Below are 15,179 nucleotides of genomic sequence, written 5' to 3'. Positions count from 1 at the left end.
TGAAGTGTAAGTGGCTGAGCTGGCATTTGTACCCAAGGCCTCTTACTCTAAATCTGGAACTGTCTCTACCACATCGCACTATTGATAAGAGACTTGTGTATGCTCATACACATAGTGGGATACCGAGGAAGGATTTGAACCAGGGGCCTCTGTGCTAGATTTATTGCACTGTGCTGCCTTCCTCTGTTTGATGATGATGATGATGATGATGATGATTATGATGGTGATATTGTTTTAAAGTTTGAAAAGTGCTTTATATCCTTTTGAACTTCATAACAGCCCTGTTTGACAAGGAGGAGACTGACATTTCAGAAGGGCTATATGACTTCCTTAGCCTTTTTTATGCTACTCTTCTTAGATTATGGGGGAAATAAACTACAGCTTTTTAGGAACCCTAGTTACATCATCAAAAAGAAGGGGAAAAGGCTAGAAACTATTCAAACCTCCAGTCTTTATCTGAGAAGAGAAAAGATCCTCCTGAAATCTCTTTCTGCTTCTCTGGGGGTACCCTGACTCCCTTCCCTATTGTCTGCTTCTCTCCTTGGAACACATTGGTAGCCCCTGTGCACAGGCAATAAAAAGAATCCGGCACATTTAGAAAGAAGCAGCATTTTTCCTTGAAGCTGCTCTTTGTCCCAGGTCTGACGTCCACTTATACACGAGGCACAGCGGCAGTTTGGGAAGGAAGAGATATAAGGAACGTGGCACAGTGAAAGTTCTGGACCTAGAGTCAGGATATTTGAATTTGGATCCCTGCTGTGATAGTAGTGATCACATGGGCAAGTCACTTAAACTCTCTGATCCCCAGTTTTTTCATCTATAAAATGGGGATAATACTTTTAATATTTGCCTCTGAATATATGCTAAATAATCTCAACTGGGTGCTCACTACAGCAAAGCAAACCTTTTACATCTCCCTAATTGATTCTCTATCCCACTCACAAGAGAGGTTAAACAAAACCTTTTCATCCTTCCTCAATCCCTCCCCACCCCTATTATGCTCCTTCATCCTACTAAGACCTCATCTAATACTTCACTGAAAAAAAAATGAGGCCATTTAGCAAAAGCCCCTTCATCTTCCCTCCTCCTCATATCACTCAGACTTCTTCCCCCAACATTTGTCCCCCACTATGCCCCAATACTCTTTCACCCCTATCTCTCATTAAAGTGGCCCTCCTTGTCAAGACCTTGATCTGATACCTTCCCATCTTCTCAAGCAGATTGCCGCTTCTATCATCCTCACTCTCTTTAATCTTTAATCTCTCACTATGAACTGGCTCCTTCTGGGCTGCCTACAAACATACCCATGCCTCCCCATGCCTATCCTTAAAAAGACTCTTACTTGATCTGACATAGCTCTCCTTCCCTCTCAGCTAAAATCCTTGAGAAAGCCATCCACAATTGGTGCCTCCATTTCTTCTCTCACTTGCTTCTGAAACTTCTCCCATCTGGCTTCTGACCTCATTCTTCAACTGAAACTGTTCTCTCCAAAGTTAGTAATGTTCTCTTAATCTAATGCCCTTTTCTCAGTCCTCCTCTTTCTTAAGCTCTCTTGGCTCTGCTGAGTGTCCTCTCCTACATACTCTCAGAATTCTCTCTAGGTTTTCATGACACTGCTTTCTCCTGGCTTTTCTCCCTGACTTCTTCTGGCTCCTTCTCAGCCTCCTTTGCTGGATCTTCATCCAGGTAACCCCACTAATGGTGGATATTCCAAGGCTTTCTTGTAAGCCCTATGCTCTTCTCCCTCTGTAATTGTTCGACTGGTGATTTTATCAGCTCTCAGGGGTTCAGTGATCATCTCTACACAGGTGATTCCCAGATCTAAATATCCCTCCTCTCACTCACCCCTCATGTCCAATCTGTTGTTAAGTCTTGTGATTGTCACCTTCACAGCATCTCTCATACAGGGCCCCGTCTATCCACTCACACAGCTGCCGTCCGGAGTGATCTCCCTAAACATCGGGTGTGACCATATCACCCCCTTTCCTCCCCCTCCCCCACCCCTGCCATTCCATAAACTCTAGTCGTTCCCTACTTCCTCCAGGAAGAAATATAAAACCCTACGCTTGGCATTTAAAGCCTTTGACCACCCGGATCCCTCCTACTTTCCTAGTCTCCAGATACGTTACCCTCCATCATGTACTCTGTTATGCAGTTCTCCTGGCTTCTTGTTCCTCACACGTGATTCTCCATGCTTTTCATGGGGCTATTCCGCATGCCTAGAATGCTCTCCCCCCTTATCTCTGCCTCCTAGCTTCCTGGGCTTCATTCAAAATTCAGCTTAAATCCCACTTTCTGCAGAAGATCTTTCCTAGTCTCTCTCCTCTCACATGCCAAACATACACACACACACACACACACACACACACACACACACGGCTTATGCCTTCCCTGTGAGATTTTCTTCCATTTACACTGTATATATCTTATATGTCTAATTTTTTGAATGTTGTCTCCCCCATTCGAATGAGTTCCTTGAGGGTAGGGACCATGTTTTCTTTGTAGCCTCAGTATTTAGCACAGTTCATGGCATATAGTAAATAAAATAAATGCTTGTTGACTGATTACTGAATCACTAGGAGGAAAGTAAACTTCAAATGACTATATAAACATGAGTTGTTATTATAGGGTGTCACAGCACTTAGCACAGTGCCTGGCTAATATTAAATGCTTAATAAATTCTTTTCATTCACTCATTCATTTATTCATAATATAAAGGTTCCATGGTATAGTGAGTCGAACAGAACATCTCCTACTCTCCAGGCTAATGGATGGAGAGCAGCCTCCCAGTTGTTTGGTCCCCACTGTCATTTCTAGAACACTGGTCCTCTACCACAGCTCAACTGTCTACCTTTCATTCACAGCTCCTGATACTCTCCTAACCAAAGTGGTCTAGTTGCCATTCCCTGGAGGCATTTCATCCTTTTCTGTCTCTCTGTGACTTTGCTCTGCTATCCAGTGAGAGGAAGTTGCGTGGTGCAGTGGATAGAGGGCTAGGCCTAGAGTCAGGAAGACCTGAGTTCAAATCCTGACTAGACATTTCTGGCCTCATGACCCTAGGCAAGTCACTTAACCTTTGTTTGCCTCAGTTTCCTCAGCTGTAAAAAATGGAACAAATAATAGTACTTACTTCTCAGGGTTGTTTTGAGGATCATATAAGATACTATTTGTGAAGTGCTTAGCATAGTGCCTAGCACATAGTAGGCATTTAACAAATGTTTCTTTCCTTCCTTCCTATCTGAAATACCCCTCTACTCCAATTTCTGAACGTCAAAATCCCACCCATTCTTCCTAGTTTGGCTCAATTACCTCCTCCATGAAGCATTCCTTGATACCCTGAGCTAGAAACGGTCTCTCCCTCTGAACTCTTAGACTGCATCCGTGGCGCTCTTCTTATGGCACTTATCACAAGGACAGTGCTTTGTTCTATAGCTTTTCATGTACAGTTCTCATCTTTCTTTTGTAGGGACTGAGCCTGCAGCAGTAGGCTGGGGTAGCTTTACAGGTGGTACAGGATGCCTCTCTGAGGTGGTAACATCTGTCTAGGCTCTCTGAGTTTTGCTAAGTGGCTCAAAGAAGTTGACCGAGGCAAGTTTAGGACTTCGAAGGACTCAGAGTCATTCCTTCTAGCTCTCCAGTCCAGATTAGCAAGATTCAGTGCAAGCAGAAAGTCACAATTCAGTGAAGAACTGAAGGGTGTGGTCTGAGCCAGAAAGCAGAGAGAATTATGGTGTGATATATAATATACAAGGGAGAAAACAAAAGCCGCATCCAAAGCTGAGAAGTCAGAGATCTGGAAAGTGGTAGGAGCTGGAAGCAGTATCAGGACTTAGTGAAGCAAGCAACTTGCTCCGATTATGTATTCCTGGGCAATGTTAGTATTTATTGGAACAGCCAGATATGGGGCTTATGAGCTCTCATTGTGCCCTGGGTAAGTTGCCTTGGTAGGGAGGCAGATGTTGTCTCCATTTAATGAAAATGCTCCTAACAATTAGAGCTGAGCAAAAATGGAATGGTCTATCTCATGAAGTAGCAAGTTCCATCTCACTTAAGGTAGTCAGGAAGATGTTGGTTGAACATTTATTGGGGATGTCATGGAAAGGATTCATGCTTTTGGTAGGAATTGGACCTCATAACCTCAGAGAGGCTATGAATGGCATTAATTTTTAGAGTCTGGGTAGAATTATTCCTGTGAATGAGAGTCATGAAGTCTAGTTGACACAAAGTCACAGCAACATTTCTAGGGGGTGGTCAGTGCTTTCTATGGGGCCAGGAATATATTGAGAAAGGTTGGGCAAAAGTACAGCCTTCCAGAGACTGTTGACTTCATTATAACTCATTATTATAGCATCATTAGTTCTGTGGCCTAGGAGTGTACACAAAATGAATACTGAAAGAAGAAGAGTGGCCGGTACTCATGGTACCAATTGAGTGGTGGGTTATATAGAGGTGTTCCAGGTTTTCGTGGTCTGTGCAAATGGTGCCTCAGTACTGGGTTCTTTGGAGATAATACTGTGAAGGACAATTAACATGAAACTTACTTTATCCCACGAGGGGCTGAAGTCATTGGATCAAAGATTTAGAGCTAGGAGAGACCTTAAAAGTCATTGAGTCTGACTCCCTCACCTTTATAAGTAAGGAAACTGAGACCCAAGAAGATGAAATTAACTTTCCCAAAATCACAAAGCTGAGATTTGAACCTAGAGCCTCTGGCCCCACATCCAGTGCTTTTTCTATTGCACCACACTACCCCTGTGAATTTTTCAGGGGTGGAAGAATGTATGACCTCAAAACTCAACCTCCTCACAATCAAATTTATACTTACACTTCATGTACAGTTCTCAAACTTGACATGTCCAAATGGAACAGTATCTTTCCCTCCCCAAAACCACTCCTCTTCCAAATTTCCTCATTACTCTTGAGTGTACCTCGTCCTTCTAGTTACCCAAATTTGCAACTCCAGTGTCATCCTCAACTCTCCATTCTCATTCACTTCCCATATGTAATCAGTTGCCATATGTTTGTTTCTGTAATCAGCATTTTGATCCATCCCTATCTCTCTCCCCTCACATGGCCACTAGCCCAGATCAGGCTCTTATTAACTCTTACATGAACTATTGAAATGGCCTCCCAATTAGCTTTCATGCCTAATCCATCCTCTTCACAACTTCCTAAGTGATGTTTCTAAAGCATACATCCGGCCATGTCACTCAGTAAACTCCAATGGCTTCCTATATGTCGAGGATCAAATATAAATTCCTCTGTTTGGCATTTGAAGCTCTTATGACCCAGCTACCATCCTACCTTTCCAGCCTAATTACACACTTCCTATCCCTCTTGACATACACCATGGTCCAACCAAACTGACCTTCTTCCCATTCCTCGCATAGGGCACCTCATTTCCCTTCTCATGCTTCTACATTAGCTGTCCCTCATGTCTAGACTATATTCCACTGCCTCATTACTGATTCTTTTCAAGGCTCAGATGCCTTCTTCTACATAAAGCCTTTCCTGATCCCCTCAGCTCCCAATACCTTCTCTATAAAACTGTCATGAATCTATCTTGTTTGTACTTATTTATGTACGTGTTTTCTTTCCCAGCTAGATTGTAAGGTACTTAAGGTCAGGTACTTTTGTCTTTGTACCCCAAACACCTGGTACAATGCCTTCCACATGCTTGCTGACTAAGTTTTGGGACTGTCTAGATGTGTGTAGTTTTCAAGATTTATCATGATCCAGCTCTTCAGCAGACTTTATGCCTAGGCCTCAGGCTGTATACCCACTAGCTTAAGGACACAAGGACACACATAACATAAGAAGTCACAAGTAGAGAAACAAAGGTTTGACCTAGTTCTCTTGCATTCATTCCTGTCAGTACAGTCAGATCTACAGCCACAATTAAAAGGCTAGTTCAGAATACCTACCCAGAGGCCTGGACTTCTGTCTGCTTTCTAAATGTTGCCTGCAGCCACTCTCAGTGTAAAAGAGACTGATACCCTCATTAGGGCTATTAGAGGCTGCCAATACCTTCTAGCTCAACTGTCCTCCCTCTCTGACTGAAGTCAATATCGTATTTGAGTCAGTTTTTGTTTTTTTTTTAAACTGGGTTTTTCTATCTTGCCCAGGCTGAAAGTGCAGTGATGATTCATTGGTCAGACCCCATTGCTCATTGGAAAAGGAGCTTTGGCCTGCTCTGTTTCCAACCTGGCCCAGTTTCCCCCTCCTTAGGCAGCCTGGTAGCTCCCTGGGGCTCACTGTACTGGTGCTACACTTAGTTGAGATACCAAATTGACATAACCTATTGCAGCTCAGAATTCCTGAGCTCAAGAAATCCACCAGCCTCTACCTCCCTGGGAGCAGGGATTAAAGGCATGCACTACCACCCTGGCCTGTTGGGCCAGTTCTTGAGAATATACAGTATCATTAAGTAGGTGATAGTATGGTATAGTGGATAAAAACCCAGACTCAGAATCAAGATAACTTGGGTTCAAGTCTCATACTGGTTGTGTGGTCCTAGATAAATCATTAAGCCTTTCAATACTCTAGACCATGGTGTCCAACTTAAATAGAAATAGGGTCACTCAACCATATATAAGGATCCCTGTAGCCACATACTGACTTTGAAAAATCTGTATTAATATCTGCGTTCTACTGTATTTTTATTTATTTTGTTAAATATTTTCCCAATTACATTTTAATCTGGTTCAGGCTGCACTCTGGCATGTGACCCACAGGATAAAGCCTTGGCACCTCTGAGCCAGACCACTCTCTAAGAGTATAATTCACAGAACAGGTGCAGATCAGCTTTGGAAATAGGAATTTCCTCACTGAGAGTTCTGCATAACTGTAAAATCACAAGTCTGGTTCAAAGGTTCTTTGAAAAATTATCAAGTAGTAGGGGCTGCTAGGTGGCACAGTGGAATCAGGAGGACCTGAGTTCAAATTTGACCTCAGGCACTTACTAGTTATGTGACCCTGGGCAAGTCACTTGACCCCAATTGCCTAAAAAAAATTATCAAGTAGATAAACAAAGGTACTATTCATAAATCCCTGCAATACTGCATTGAGGACATTAGCAGGTCTAGATAACATCATTCATAATGGCTATACCTGGTTCACAATATGGCCTTCCATTCATCCTTCCTCCATATATGAACCAGGTTGCATACTCCTTGAAGGGTCAACTTAGTATAAATCATAGCACAGCCTCTTCTTACCCCAGAGTTGATCTAGTTCAGGGGTAGGGAACCTGTGGCCTCGAGGTTGCATGTGGCCTTCTAGGTCCTTAGGTGAGGCCTTTTGACTGAGTCCAAATTTTACAGAACAAATTCTTTTTTTAAGGGGATTGTTTTGTGAAGTTTGGATTTAGGCAAAGGGCCTCAGTTGAGGACTAGAGGGCCACATATGGCCTCGAGGCTGAAGGTTCCCCATCCCTGGTCTAGTTCAAAGGTGTCAAATATGTGGCCAGGCCACTCCCAATTCCAGCCTAAGCCAGACTAAAATGTAACTGGGAAATATTTAACAAAATAAATAAAAACACAATAAAATATGCACAATACTAATATGTGATTTTCTAAGTCAGTACGTAGCCCTCAGGGATGCTTATTTATTATTTAGTGGCCCCCATTTCTATTTCAGTTTGATACCACTGGTCTAGCTGTTGAAGAATCAGTAGGTTATGGGTAATAATTATCCTGTGGGAGGTATGATCATTAAGGGTTAAGGCACTGTTCAGGTGGATTCATTGGTTAAGGAAATTCCCTGTGCCAATGGAAAATGGAACCTGCTCTAGAACATATAATATTACAGAACTGCTTGAGACCATAAGAGGGTAAGTGACTTATCCAGGGTGACACAGTTAGTATGGGTTAAAAGTAGACTTTGAGCCTAGATTTTCTTTTTTTTTTTTGTTTGGTTTTTCGAGGCAATAGGGGTTAAGTACCTTGCCCAGGGTCACACAGCTAGTAAGGGTCAAGTGTCTGAGGCTGATCATGAACTCAGGCCCTTATCCGCTGTGCCAGCTAGCTGCCCCCTAGATTTTGTTTACTCTGAGGCCAGCTCTTTATCTGCTCTATCATGCTGTCTCATTCCAGTTGGTACATTGTTACAGTTCTCTGTCCTAAGAAGATTGGAGGAGACGTAGGTGGCAGTTGAATTCTTGCTGAACCCCTAGAGGACCCTTATCTTTGGTTCTAACAAAAAAAAAATAAAGCTACCCCTCAAAAAATTAGTACTTAGACATGAACATTGCAATTCAGGGAGGGTCAGGGCAGTGATGAGGAGGTGTTGAGGCCCCAGCTTGGGTGGGTCTGAATAAGTCTTATTATTTGTGATTATCTCAGGCAGGCCTGTGCTGGTGGTGCTCCTTCCCTTTATAGTCCTGCCTAGCCTGACCCAGTTCAGGAATAGAGCAAAGGGTGGGGTGAGGGCAGAGCATGAGGTATTGGGCATCTAACACTCCTCAGGGGTGTAGTACTTTGGGTGAGGAGCCCTCGTTAAGTGGGGGAAAGGCAGGAGCCAATTCTCTTCCGTATAAAGAAGTTGGCAATGGGACAGTCAAAATATAGTCTGAAAGAGCCAGAGGCAAAGGGGACACTTTCATATCAGAGTGAAGCAATCGGGCAGTCAGAGCTAAAGGCCTACTATTGATGTTATTGTGTAGTCTAATAGAACAACATAAAATAACAATTCCCTGATTAATTGGTTGAGAAGTAAAACTGGAAACTAGGTAAATCAAAGGAGATCTCCATAATCAGAGCTCAAAAGAGGGTCCCTGTAGCACAAAAGGATAGAGCAGTTTATTGTGCTTGGGGACATTTGTTTGTTTTTAAGCTATAGGTAGCTTAGCTCTGAAAGAGGGTAGAGCTCTCTTCACCCAACCTCCTTAACTGGTTGCTGCTGCAGCTACTCATTCTCCCCATGTGGTGCAAGCCCACATTCAGGTTAAAACAGACACTAGCTGGTACTGCGTACTGCCCATGAGGACTTCAGGATTGGAGTGTGGCAAGGCATGATCACTAATAGGACAATAGCATAAGGGGTACATAGTCAGGATTAAGCTCTTCTGACCTTCATTGGCTCAGGGTTTGTATATTAGGTCTTGCCTCTGGTCATTTTCAGAGCAGGAAAGCAACTTGAATGCTCTGAAGGTGAGAAGTGTTAGATAGCTTTTCTTCTTCCATTCATCATGGCAGGGCTGATGGAAACTGTCTCCTCCTCCTCACAGGGAGGGCTCATTTTTATTCCACTTGTTTCCACCTTTAATTTAATTTAATCGTTTTCCACAAATGAAAAGTCCAAGAGACATAATTTCTGGGTAATTAATATCAATTTATTAATTATAGCTAGCAAATATTTAATAAAATGATGGTCTTTGTCTCATAAACCAAAAATACCCCCTGCAAAACATCGAATGCTTAAAAAGCCTTTGGAAAAGGGAGTGTACCTGAGGATGGAAATCAACTCTGATTGTTTAACAATCAATGAGGGGGTAAGCATATTATTGAGGAAGTCGGCAAACAGTCTTCAGCCCCTCCTGCTGAGAACTTGACCCAATCATGAGACTTAGCTGCCTCAGGCAATCTGAACAAAAAAATCCATCTCTACCCAGACTATTCTAGCTGGTTTTCCCCTTCAAAAGCTGGGTCACCCTAAATTCTAATGGAAGGTCTCAAGAACAGGGGTTTATTTCCTAAGGGCAAGATCTTGTCTAGACTAGATTCTGTTTGTAAGTCTTCTAGTTGGGTGGGGTCCCATCCAAGATGGAAAACCATGTACCCTGAGGATTTGGGCAATCTAATCAGCAATGTCCTTCTGAGACTGGCTGACTAACCTACAGGGGTTGATTTCTGAATAAGGAAATAGAAAGGGAAAACCTTAATTAATAATTGGTTGTTAATGTAAGAGAAAAATAATTACTTCTCTCACCATCTACATTCTGGAATGTTCCAGAATAATCTTCACATGACCCACTCTTGATATTATTGTGTGATCTAATATAACAACATAAAATAGCAATTCCCTGAGGCTTGTTCCCAGCATTCTCTACCTTTTGTCCAAAGCACATAAATGGACAGCAATAACATCACAGCCTATCACAGTACCTTCACTGTAGGCTAGTGTTATATCCCAGCACTGTGGTGCCTGAACTTTGATGCTTCAGGACCAGGTCATGGCCACCTGCACCTGGGTGAGCAAAGGGTTCATGGAGGCCTTCCTGTAACTGTTCCATTGGAGCATCCTCATTCCAGTCCAGTCCTAGACTGATAGGAGGAAGGAGTTACATTGCCCAGGACAAGTCAATGACTTCACCAGAGCCTCAGGGTCTGTCTGTTGATGGCCTGCTTTCTCTACTTTAGGGTTCTCAAACACTGGTGGATCCCAATGGTAATAATAGCTCTTGAGCAAAGTATTTAAAGGATTATTTTCTAATTTCATTTTCTATTTCATTGGTGACCTTGATAGCCCCCTACAATTCTTTGTCCCCCTTATTCTTCTACCGTTTTAGTCCTTAACTTAAAATAATCCCTTCTACCCCTGCCAAATCCAATTGCCCCCTTCTCAGTTTCCTTTTGTCTATTATCTTCTACATTAGATTGTAAACTCCTTGAAGGGAGCAATTGTCTTTCCTTTTTCTTATTTATATCTTTAGCACTTGCTTAATAAATTTTTGGGGCAGCTAGGTGGCAAAGTGGATAGAATGCTGGGTCTGGAGTCAGGAAGACCCAAGTTCAAATCTGGTCTTAGATACTTAATAACTGTGTGACCCCGGGCAAACCCTGTTTACCTCAGTTTCCTTATCTGTAAAATGAGTTGGAGAAGAACATGGCAAACCAATCCAGTATCTTTGCCAAGAAAATCCCAAATGGGGGCATAAAGAATTGGATACCACTGAACAACAAAATAAATATTGATTGATTGTGGAGTTTTTCAGTATTCTACTCTAATGCTGCTTCCTCTGTTCCTTTCCCTATTACTCCCAGTTAGAAGTGATCTCTTTCTCCCCTAAATTCCTATAGTAATTTGCCCACATCACCAGTATAGCATTTAGCAGATTCTATTTTAGTTTGTAATTATCTGTATGTTCATCTTATCTCTCCTATTAGGTTATAAATTCTCTTTAGAAAGGGACTAGGTCTTTTTTTTTTTTCACTCCTCATAATACCTAGCATGCAGTGTCTCATGTACACTAAGTACTCAGCAAGTACAATCAGACATTTAGGACTAGAAGGAACCCAACAGATCATCTACTCCAAAGCCCTTTTTTAATAGATGAGGAAACTGAGGTCGAGAGAGGTGAAATAACCTCTCCAAGGTCACATAGCTAGTAAACAGCAAAGCCAAGATTGGACTCGGGTATTCTGATTCAAGGTCTTATGACTATTGAATGAGTGCATAAATTAATGGACATAAAGGCAGTATGGAAATTCTAGGTATAGTTAACATCACTCGCATTTCAAAGAGAGTAATAGTAAAAAACCACAGTACTCATTCTACTTATGCTTTTGAATTTGAACTCCATAAAAATAAGTTAAACAGTGATTACTCTAGCCCTGTTACATCAAAAATAACAGGAGTTTTAAAATTAAAAACCTAAGGTCATAAAGTGCATAGACTGACAGTCAATGTTCGTGGTTTGGTGTAACTGAAACTGCCAAGTAGCTGGTGATGTGAATTCAAGATCAGGAGGCAGCATTCTACAGCAGAAAGAGACTGGGATTTGATCAAGTCATTGAACTCTTCTGGGCCTCAGTTTCCTCATCTGTAAGATGGGGGAGAATTGGATTAGATGTGTTTTCTAAGGTCCCTTCCAGCTCTAAATCTATTACCTTATGACTGAATTCTGTTTTGGGAACTCTTCTGACTTAATTAGTTTGTTTCCTATTTTCTATAGTATCCATGTATTGGAGTTCTGTAGAGTGCTGAGTAATTAAGGCCCACAAACTTTCAAATAGTATTGGATTTGGCACCTGTTTGCGTATTCAAATATTGAAAATTTCTCAAATGATTTTTCAGCTCAACCAAACCCACTGTGAGAGTAAAAGCTGAGTGAATAAAACACCATGGGCCTTCACAAAGAAAGCTTCTATAATAAATGTAAATTGTATTTCATCTACAATACCTCAAAGATTTGTGATCTCATCATTTTGGAGTATTCCCTTCAATGAGCCAGACTAAAATCTCTCTGTGCCTTAACAGAAGTCTTCCTGAGTAGCTGTGATGAAAAACATCCGTCTTTGGCTGCTTGCTCACTATTAAGGACCCTCTCCAAGCCTAACTAAACTGGGCCTCAAATCAATCAATCAGCAATCATTTCTTAAGCTCCTACGGTGTGCCAGACACTGTGCTAAGTGCCAGGGATACAAAAAGAGGCAAAAGACCTTCCTTGCCCTCAAGGAGCTTACAATCCAATGGGATAGACAACACACAAACATATAAAAGCAAGCTATATACAGATAACAGTCACAAGATTGGTAACTAGATGCCTTTCTGCCTTCTGGCACCTAGGAGTCATTTGAGGCTACAATAAAGCATCATGGGAGGATTTTAGTGGGGGAATAAATATGCTATCTTTGTAAAAACATTATCCTGAAGGATTCCACAAAAGAATTTATTTTTAAAAAATCTTATTTCTAATTGTAAAATCTATTCCAGATTCATCTCTTAAAAAAAAAAAAGACAGTGAGTGTCCTGTGTAAAAAACACATGTGCCAGTAGAAAAGCATCTGCTGGGTTCTGACATTTGTCATTCAGAATCTCAGAATCTAGGAAGTGGAAGGAACCACGAAGCCCATCTAATCTAACTCCATACCTGAAAAGGAATTTCTCTACATATACTTTACTAATGGTGATCAATCAATCAATCAATCCATAAGAGCTTATTAAGTGTTTGTTATGTCAGGCACTATGGTAAGTACTGGAGATACAAATACAAAGAATGAAAAATTCCTACTTTCAAAAAGCTTACCTTCTAACAAATCTTTCTTTGTTTGAAGACCTCCAATGATGGGGGTCTTCAAACCTATACCCTTCCAAGGAACCTTCAAACCCTACCTTCCAATGAAGCCCAGTTCACTTTTGAATAGTTCTAATTTTTAAGAAATTACATCAAGCCTTAATTTGCTTCTTTGTAACTTCCCCTGTTGGCTCCTAGTTCTGTCTTCCTGACCACCAAAATAAATCTACTCACTCTTCCTCATGGAAGCCATAAATCACATAAATTACAACCATCATAGGGTCATAGACTTAGAGCTAAAAGCAATGATCTTGTAGGTCATCTACTCCAACCCCCATATTTTTATATGTGAGGAAACTGAGGCCCAGAAAGATTAAGTGATTTGCTCAGGGTTATACAACTTTTAAGTATCTGAGACTGAATTTCTATCACTCCACCCACTAAGCCATGCTATCTCATATCCCCATTGCACATGTCACCTAACCTCTCAGTGCCCTAGGCAACTGTCTAAGACTATAAGTGGCAGAGCAGGTGTCAATCTGCCTTGGTAGACAGGTTTCCTTCTCAGGAGCTCCCCATGCCAATGAGATCACGGTTCTAGTTCAAAACAAAACAACCCTGCTGTTGACTCATATTGAGTTTGCCACCTACTAACACCCGAAGATCTTTTTCAAAATACCATCTAACCATCTTGTACTTGTGAAATTGACTAACTCAAGTGTAGAACTTTACATTTATCTTTTTAAATTTCTTGTTAGATTTGGACCTGTCGAGATCTTTTTTGAATGCTCTCAACCAGTGTTAGCTGTCTTTTCCGGTTTTTTGTCATCTGAAAATCTAATAAGCAAGCATACCACCTATGCCTTTATTCAAGTCATTGATGAAAATGTTACACAGCACAGCTCTAAGCACAGATTCCTGAGACATTCTACTGTAAACCTCCTTCCCAGCTGGAATTACACCTTTGATATCTAGCCTTTGAAATCAGCCATTTGAGCAGTTTTGAATCTTCCTATATTATCTGTGGTCCCCAGAGGACAAAATTGTGCTGTCATCTAAACTACATCTCTCCATCTTGTCCAAAAGAAAATCATGAGAAACTTTGTCAAATGCTTCTCTAAAATACAGGTAAATTTTATCTACAGCATTTCCCCTTATCTGCCAGTATAGTAACCTTGTCAAAGAAGGACTCATCTTGGCCTATTCTTGATAAAATCATACCAGCTCTTTATGATGCACTCATTCTTTGCTACACACTTGATAACCATCCATCTTATCCATCCTAAGTAACTATGGGGAAACTGTCCAAAATGTTTTAGTTTTGTTGGGGTTTTTTCAGGATATTTACTAGGCTGGTAGGTGGCACAATGGATAGAATGCTGAGCCTGGATTCCAGAAGACCTGATTTCAAATCTAACCTCAGATACTAACTAGTTGTGTGACCCTGAGCAAGTCATTTAACGTGTTTGCCCCAGTTTTCTCAACTGAAGATGAAGATAATAAAACACTTACCTCCCAAGGTTGTTGTGAGGATCAAATGAGATAATATTTATAAATTATTTTAACTAAGGCCCACAAATTCTTAGCACAGTGTCTGGCACATAGTAGATGCTAAATAAATGTTCATTATTATCAGTATCATTAATATTATTATGTACTAAATTGTGTAATATCTTCCTAGAAAACAACTTCTGGGAAAATATTTTTTCTATCGATGAAGGAGGATGAAATGTTATTTTGCTTCTTGTTAATCCTAGGTTCATCTTACTTTGAATTAAATTTTAATTGATGTCTTTCATTTTTATATTACCTTTATTATTCAATATAACCCTCTCCTCTCCCTCTACCAGAGTCTTCTCTTATAACAAAGAATAAAAAAAATCTGAGTGTGGTGTACACACATGGAGTCCTTACTACTGGCTGCAGGGGCAGGGAACCTAAGGGATTTGTTCTATGAAGTTTGGATTCAGGCAAAGGGCCACACTTGAGGACCTAGAGGGCCACATGTGCCCTCGAGGCCACAGGTTCCCCACCCCTGGCTGAAGCAAGTGAATTATTTGAGTCTGGGAGTTTTGAGCTGCAGGAGGGCTAAAGCTGGTTGTGTGCCTGGACTAAGTCAGGCACCAATAAGGTGAGCCCTTGGGAGCTTGAGGCCACCTGCCTAGCTATAAGGAGGGGCAAATCAACCCAAGTTGGAAACAGAACAATTCCAAGTTTCCATGCC

At 41.3% G+C, this 15,179-nt stretch overlaps 1 protein-coding gene across 4 annotated transcripts in view; it reads left to right on the top strand.

The window, feature by feature from the left end:
* Positions 1-15,179, top strand: part of EXPH5 (exophilin 5) — a 95,228-nt gene that overhangs the window by 56,985 nt on the left and 23,064 nt on the right. The window lies entirely within an intron of this gene.

Source organism: Vombatus ursinus, unplaced genomic scaffold (assembly GCF_900497805.2).
Source record: "Vombatus ursinus unplaced genomic scaffold, bare-nosed wombat genome assembly UNPS02007612.1, whole genome shotgun sequence".
Taxonomy (NCBI): domain Eukaryota; kingdom Metazoa; phylum Chordata; class Mammalia; order Diprotodontia; family Vombatidae; genus Vombatus; species Vombatus ursinus.
This window is presented reverse-complemented; position numbering and strand designations above follow the sequence as displayed.